Source organism: Ambystoma mexicanum, chromosome 12 (genome assembly GCF_040938575.1).
Source record: "Ambystoma mexicanum isolate Mex_15411 chromosome 12, UKY_AmexF1_1, whole genome shotgun sequence".
Lineage (NCBI taxonomy): Eukaryota > Metazoa > Chordata > Amphibia > Caudata > Ambystomatidae > Ambystoma > Ambystoma mexicanum.
In genome coordinates, this window is record NC_090936.1 from 1,016,363,637 (window position 1) to 1,016,371,418 (window position 7,782).

Consider the following 7,782-nt stretch of genomic DNA (forward strand, 5'->3'; position numbering starts at 1 on the left):
CTTTGAAAGGCACCAGCTCTCTGGCGCTCCTCATCAAACTCTGCCTGGGTATCCAGGTCTTTCAAAATCAATTTGTTGCTCTCTGCCTTCACTCTATCTAGGTGGCTTTGCAGGGTAGCTGCCTGCTCTGTGCATGCCCTGCTGAAGTCTAGTTGTTGCTCCAGCTTTTTCTGGCTCTGCAGTGGGGAGTCCAAACCTTCTTGGTACTCCTTCTGCAAGGCCAGAATTCTGGTATCCTGGTCTGCCCTTTCCTGTTGCAGGATACCCATGTCCTCTTTGATTTTAATGACATACTGCCTACTATTATTTTCTGACTCCTGGCTCCTGTGCACCCTTTGCTCAGAAGAGTCCAGGTCAGATTGGGCCTTCTCTAATGCCATCAGTTGCCTACTTTCCAGATCTTGGCTTTCAGCACATTTGTCCTGTATGGCTCCCATATATAAATATAAATATGCCGCTATCCTGACAATCTTGTCATGCTCATCCTTGGCTTTAGGGGCCATGTATAGTTCACTCAGGGCCATGTGTAAGGGGCCCTGATCTCTCCAGATATCTAACTCAGTTGCAGTGACCTGTTGTGTGATTGCCTGCACCCACACCTTCTGATCCTGTTCCGTCCATTCGCCTCTCACAAATAGCTTATGTAAGAGGTGCTCTCTTGCTATGTTGATATCTACCAATGTCGTCATTCTGGAAATTGATTTCCTTCCTGACTTACAGATGTTTGTATTTTATTTTGCAAAACAGACCATTTCCTGAGAGTGTTCCGTTTTGAGGGGTGCTTTAACAGCGTAACACAGCGTGGTGATCCAACAGGATTTATGTATTCTATCAGTTAGCACACTGTATTAAGCTGCACAAGTGGTAGTTCTAATCCAGACGTCCCTTTACGAGCCCCCACTCTGTAAGTGACTTCAATCCAGCAATCCAACTAAGTCAATGCCTAGTCTGGGATGCCCAATGGAAGCCCTTATTTATATCCTTTTATGTCAAATTCTTTGAATCTGGATGATAAACCCTTATGTAACGCCCCTCTCTTTGAATCCCCCTGACCTCACTGAGCCAAGAAGTAGGTTTGTTTTGCAAATTAAAAGGTTTATTGGAAAAATTAAACAATATATATATAATCACACTTTTATGAATACATTAATATTTGATAACACACTTATGAATATAATAGTGATCAACAATGGGTAATATTACCAAAGCACACTCTCTTTAATCAATGAGGAGTTGGTATAGAAAGAATAAGCTAGCAGAGACTACTTGTATGGTTTCAAGGAAATGCAAGATGGGAAAGAATGCAGCACAGAAATAAACTTGATATGGTTTCAACAAGAGATAATATGATCACTTTTTCCCTTGTGACAACTCACTCTCCCCCTTAGGCAATATAAAGAGATGGAAAGAAGAGCACACAGTTTTCAGGAATACAATCAAAATGCATTTCAAATTCCAGTTCCCCCCAGCAAGCTTAGAGAAAACCGGTATGCTTTTAAACAGGCAAAAATACTTTTAAATGTGATGGCAATTAAGTGAAAATTATGCTAAAAATGATTTTAATTCACTAAAGGAGATTCAGGGTAGGTGATAGTGACTTTGAATTGGGACAGGTCAACATTAGCAATGATTCATGAGTGATTATCAGGTTGAAAACGAAATTCAGCAGTTGCAAGCAAAAGTTAGCTATTTTTAACATGTGGTGAAATTGAGATAGTTTTCAATTCGCAGCACTTTTACCAACAGCGTAAAGCACAATTACGGAAAGCTAAGGATCTTAGCTTGTAAATGACAGTTAAATCTCGCTTCTAGGACGTGCAGTTCAAAAGATACGGACGTTTTTGTGGAGGTCGATTTTCAAAAATAAAGTCAAGATTTCTGAATGACAGATGACGCTTTTACAGAAATGAAATCACAGAATGGACACACGATTTCTATGCGGTTCTGGACAGGTTGAAATGGTTTAAATAAGATTATTTTAACTAAGAGATTGGTTCTGTACAGTTCTTAGACTGGATACTCACTCCTAGTTTTGGACTGGAATGGGCCTGGGACTGCACTCTCGCCACTGGACGGTCAGGCACTGGTTCTGCTCACAGCGTGGCCTCTGGTCTGCTATCGGCACTGTACAGCAGTCTGGTCGGTCTGGATACAGCACTCCTCTCTCTGGATCTCGGTTCTGGCATAGGGTTCTGGGCCAGAAGCGAACAGCACGGCAAGGCTGTTGAATAGTTTGGTTAGGTTGCTGGATTCTGGGGCCTCTGAAAAGGATTCAGCTTGTAGATTAGGCCTCTTTTCTCCAAGGTTCTAGAGTTTAGTCCTAGAGTTTGGTTGTGGAGTCTATCTGGAGTCTAGGTTCTGGAGCCTGGAGCCTCAGGAGTCTGGAGTATTTTGTCTGGATATGGTCGGGCAGCGTGCTGCACAGGAATCAATGAGTAGTGGAAAAATGAGTGTCCCTAGCTGGGTCTCAGTGGTTCTTTTTATGTATTCTCAAAGGGGGTATGGAGGCTGACTTTCTATGCCCAACCCTCTGAGGTTCCTGATAGGTTAAAGGATTTACTGTCCTCTGACTGGAGAAGGGAGTAGTGAGTCAGAATGAGTCATCAGGTATCATCTTTATAGCTGAAGGAAAGAACACTCCCCTTTGGTTTCTCAAGAAAATCAGGTTTTCATAATCAAACATGCTTCCCAGATACGCAAGTTGTTGAGAATACTTGTGTACATCACAAATTAATGAAGACAGGTCTCTGTTCAACCCTGCTTTTTCTAAGAGCTTGGGTTCAGAAATGACAACTTATTTGCGATTTTCGTGGGTTTCGCAAAATATTGGTTTTGCACCAAACCTTACACAGAGGTACACACCCTCTCTGCGCATATTACTGTATGTTTTCATTTTTTCTAGTGTAAACCCAGTGTCCACAATATTAATAATTACGGGGCTTGGCCTCAGAACATCCCACAGCGTCCAACTTCGTCTTCAACTGTGAGTCAGTCAAGGTGTCATTTTAAGAATCTCAAAATTGTACATTTCTATCAGCTGGTTATAATTAGTTATCAGTATTCTTATAAAACATATATTTGCCTTCACTTCAGTACACCCATTGGTTTGTCCCCGCCCCTAGAAACTTGGCTTGACTCTCCATCTGATTAACAGGACCATGCGATTTCCTGCCTTGTTGCTGAGAAGACTAGGTGTGAAGAGTTCTCATAGAAAAGCAAGCCTTTTGAAGTCTCAGCTAACTCAGGTTACTGTTTAGCTTCTGAAATACAGGTCTCCTGTCGGAATTTAGATCACCAGTGCCGGTAAGTGGCGAGCACCGGTACTGCACCTATTTTTGACAGCGGGTTTACCAGTAAGCAATCCTCAAAACATACTTTGTTCAAATATAGGTACACTTCTGTGGACCTCATAATCATGTAGATTCTTGCAGGAGAATGATGTTGATCCCCCAACAAGGAGGTGGGACCTTTTTAGTGGTTTTGGTGAGCCATGATTTTAGCAATTTTGACAATCAATTAAATGAATCCCAACAGCTCTTGGTTGCTTTTGGCAATCAGTATTGCTATTCCCAAATGGTTTCAGGCTACTGTGTGTGTAGCCCAATGGTGGTTTCAGGCAGTGACCTCCTGTGCTCACTAATATAGGCAAAAGTGGGTGGCATCCTATTTTTAAAATGTTTACTGTGCCTTTTTGGATGATTTCTGGTGAGCAGCATGCTTTCCAGTGGCCACTCTAATGTTTCTGCTGCCAGCGATGTTGTAGGGCTTGGATGCGTGGGTGAAAACATCCCACATGCCACGAAAATCGTATGGGGAAACATCTTAGGGAATGACCGATCTTCAAGAGGTTCATAGTCAGGACGTTGAGATAAGGCGTCAGCAATTATGTTCTGTGTCCCAGGGACATGATGGATCTGGAACTGGTACTGGGTGAAAAAGAAGGCCCAACGGGCTTGACGGCTATTTCTACATTCCAGAGCTTGTAATACTTAAAGATTTCGATGGTCTGTGCGGACCTGGACAAGATGTTTCGCTCCTAGAAATAGACAATGCCACTCTGTGAAGGCTTGACGGATGGCTAAGAGTTCCTTTTCCAAAATGGAATAATGGGTCTCGCTGGGAGTTAGAGTCTGTGAAAGATAAAAAATGGGATGTTCCAGATTGTCCTCAAATTCTTGTTTTAGGACTGCTCCAATGGCGTAATTAGAAGCGTCTGTTCCCACTAGAAAAGGACGATTTATGTCAGGTTGAGCCAGGATGGGAGCTTGTGTGAATTCTGTCTTTAGACGTTGGAATGCTTCATCTTGGGCTGTGGCCCAAAGGAAGCGTGTATCTATCTCCAAAAAGGAAGGTATGAATTTCCGGTAAAAGTTAGCAAGCCCCAGGAAGGATTGGATTTGTTTTACGGTAGTCGGAATGGGCCAGGAGAGTATGGCCTTTACCTTTGCGTGGTCTATCCCAATTCCTTCTGGGCTAAGGACAAATCCTAGATAGTGAACAGAGGAGACATGAAAGAGGCACTTCTCGGGTTTAGCCTGGAGTTTGTGTTCACGTAGCCGTTGTAACACTGCCTTAACATGCTCCTCATGCCTAAGATGGTCTTTAGAGAATATTAAAATATCATCCAGATATACTATGACGAAGAGGAAAAGCATATCAGAAAACACCCGATCTATGAAGCGTTGGAAGACCGCTGGGGCATTTGCAAGTCCGAATGGCATGACCAAGTACTCAAAGTGACCAAACAGTGTTCTAAAGGCGGTTTTCCATTCGTCTCCTTCCCTAATACGGATCAGATGGTAGGCTCCTCTGAGATCCAATTTCGTGAAGATTACGGCTCCTCTTACTGCTTCCAGGATATCTGAGATCAAGGGCAATGGATAACGATCCTTCAGGGTGCATTGATTTAGACCACGATAATCAAGACAAGGTCTGAGCTCATTAGTATCCTTTTTAGGAACAAAAAACAGTGAAGCTCCAGCTGGAGATTTGGATGGTCGTATGGTGCCATTTTCAAGGTTGGTATCTAAGTATTCACGGAGGGCCTTTTCCTCAGGTTCGGATAAGATGAACATCCTTCCAAACGGAATCACAGCTGAAGGTTCAGTATCAATAGCACAGTCTTCAGGTCTATGAGGAGGAAGGGCCTGAACTATGGCAGAAGAGAACACATCAGCGTATTCCTGATAGGCCCTAAAAACCTGGATGATATTTGAAACTGTGAGTGGGCCTTGCTGGTCTGCCGATGTACCTTCCGAAGGTGTTGCCGCGTAATCCAGGAGTAGGCAATGAGACATGCAATGTTCGGATCCCAGGAACAAGGAACCTGCTGCCCAGTTGATGTATGGGTTGTGCCTTTGTAGCCAGGGCATACCCAACACCATTGGGTAATGGGCAGACTTTATGATGTCAAATTTAATCTTCTCTCGATGGTGGTTTATTGAGAGCTCTATTTCCTTGGTTTGAAGGGTTATGGGTCCTGAAGAAAGGAGTCTTCCGTCAATTGCTTCTACAGTTTGCATGATGTCTCGGGTTTCATATAGAATGTGGTGGTTAAAGACCCAATCTTGATCTATGAATATCCCCATGGCTCCACAATCCACCAATGCCAAAAAGGGGAAGGGTTCATTCTTGGATGGCAATAGAAAGGCCTGTAAAATCACTAGATTGTTTTGTCCAGGAGAGTTCAAGGATGGAATAGATGTGGAGCAAACATCTCTCTCCCGAAGCCGTGCTCCATCTAGGATCGGGAGCTGGTATTTCCCGAACGCTGTGGAGGGGCTAAAGGACACTCCCTCACTAGATGTTTATCTGAGGCACAATACATACATAACCCTGTGTGGATCCTTTGCATCCTTTCTTGTGAAGAAAGAACTGAGAAAATGAACTGAGAAATCGTTTTCATAGAAAGACAACATTATTTTTGGTGTCTGTGGGATGTCTACATATGTTTCGGCTGAACGTAACGTTGTCTTTCTATGAAAACGATGTCTCAGTTCATTTTTGTACATTGATAGTTTGTTTCCCCTGCCATAATAGATTCTGGTATTAACATCTTTGTCATTGTGATGAGTTATGAATGTCACTTACTAATCCCAGCCACGATTGGCACAAACCCATAAGCATTCTGGACCTGTCTTTCAATATTTTATGAATTTAAGTGTTGGTGATGCCTTGTGGAAAGCATACACTACACAACTATGTATTGAATCAAATTTTTGATTAAAATGTGTTTTTATATGTTTACTTCTTTGGCATAATAATTTTGTTAACGCATATGAAACCTGGGTAAATGAACTAGATAATTTATCCCTTTTTTCCATCTGACCACTCCAAAAGTTAGACTAAAAGAGGGGTAATTGAGCATTTTTGTTCTTGTTCTTAACACTATATAAGTGGTCCTGATAGTGCTCAATCCCCCTTCAACAAAAATGTTGGGACTTACCCATTGTCTTCTCCCTCCTCTAGTACCATACTGCTTGGGGAGGCTATCATAAGATGAGGAATACGTGGAAGGCACAATCCACTCGAAGAACAGGTCACTAACTCCAGGCAATGTTCTTTCTACTGGATGTTTCACCCACGTATTCCTCATTGCCCCGCTCATCCTACTCCCCAGTAGAATTTCTGTGCATTACACGTTTTGTTTTTTGAGCGCCTGGTCTCTGTGACCTCACAAATTTCAGTTATTCTATAAGAAAAAGGCAACAAGACGGGGAACTGAAGTAACAGGTGCAGTGCGTGCTATGTATACTGTAGATGACGTCAACCTCGAGAGGGGACTGAAGCCTTCGAGGGACATCAATTCAACAACGACGCACATCGCTCTCTATCGCAAAAACGTTTTCCGAAGCAGCTGTCACTGAAAGGAGTTATCATTAGATGAGGAATACGTGAGAGGAACATCCAGTTGAAAGAACGTTACCAGGCGTACATAACTTGCTAATCTCAACAAAGGTGCCAAAATGTAACGACTGAGGGCCTGATTCACAAAGTGTTTTATAATGATGCAATCCCATAGGAAAATGCTCTGTGAATTAGGCCCTAAGACTTTACACACACCGAATAACACAGACTCTGTAAAGCACTTTTTTCATTTACACACCCAGCCAACTGAGGCCCAAATAGGCTGACCTGACTAGCTTAGAATGGCAGAAAGGCAAACTGAATGGGGGAGGGGGCATATATATGAAAGATATGAATGCGCTGAGTCTCAACTAAGCATCACACGCTGCAGTGGGTGCCAATTCCCTGCATGGTGACTGCTATTTTCTGAAAACATAGCATTATTGGCTGGATGGTCGCACTGTTTTGGCAGGAGAAAGGCGCAGTGTTACTGATATGATATTCTTTAACCCTGCTGGCTATGTTATTACATCAATCAAAGGTGCTCCTTAAAAAATAAATGCATCTGAATTTCAAAGATTCCAAATTGACTGAAGTGTAGATTGCAAGTGAACAGCTGCATATGCGTCAGTGTCCTGCTCAGGAAACATTACCAGCTGTGCTCATGCTGTCAATATGTCAAGCATTTTACAATTCTTACTGTTCATTTGTATTTCAAACACTACATTGACGAGACATGCATAAGGTTCCCGGACCTAAGCTTACCAAAATGAGCAGACATAAAAATATGCTTTGTTTTCGGCCCCAAACTACTTAAAACAGAAATGTAGAGGAGTAGCTGCCAGACAGCCGCCACTTCATTTTCACAACACTAAGCAATCATGCAATGGTGTTCGGCACAACACAGAATATCACTGTTACTGCATTGTAGGTTAA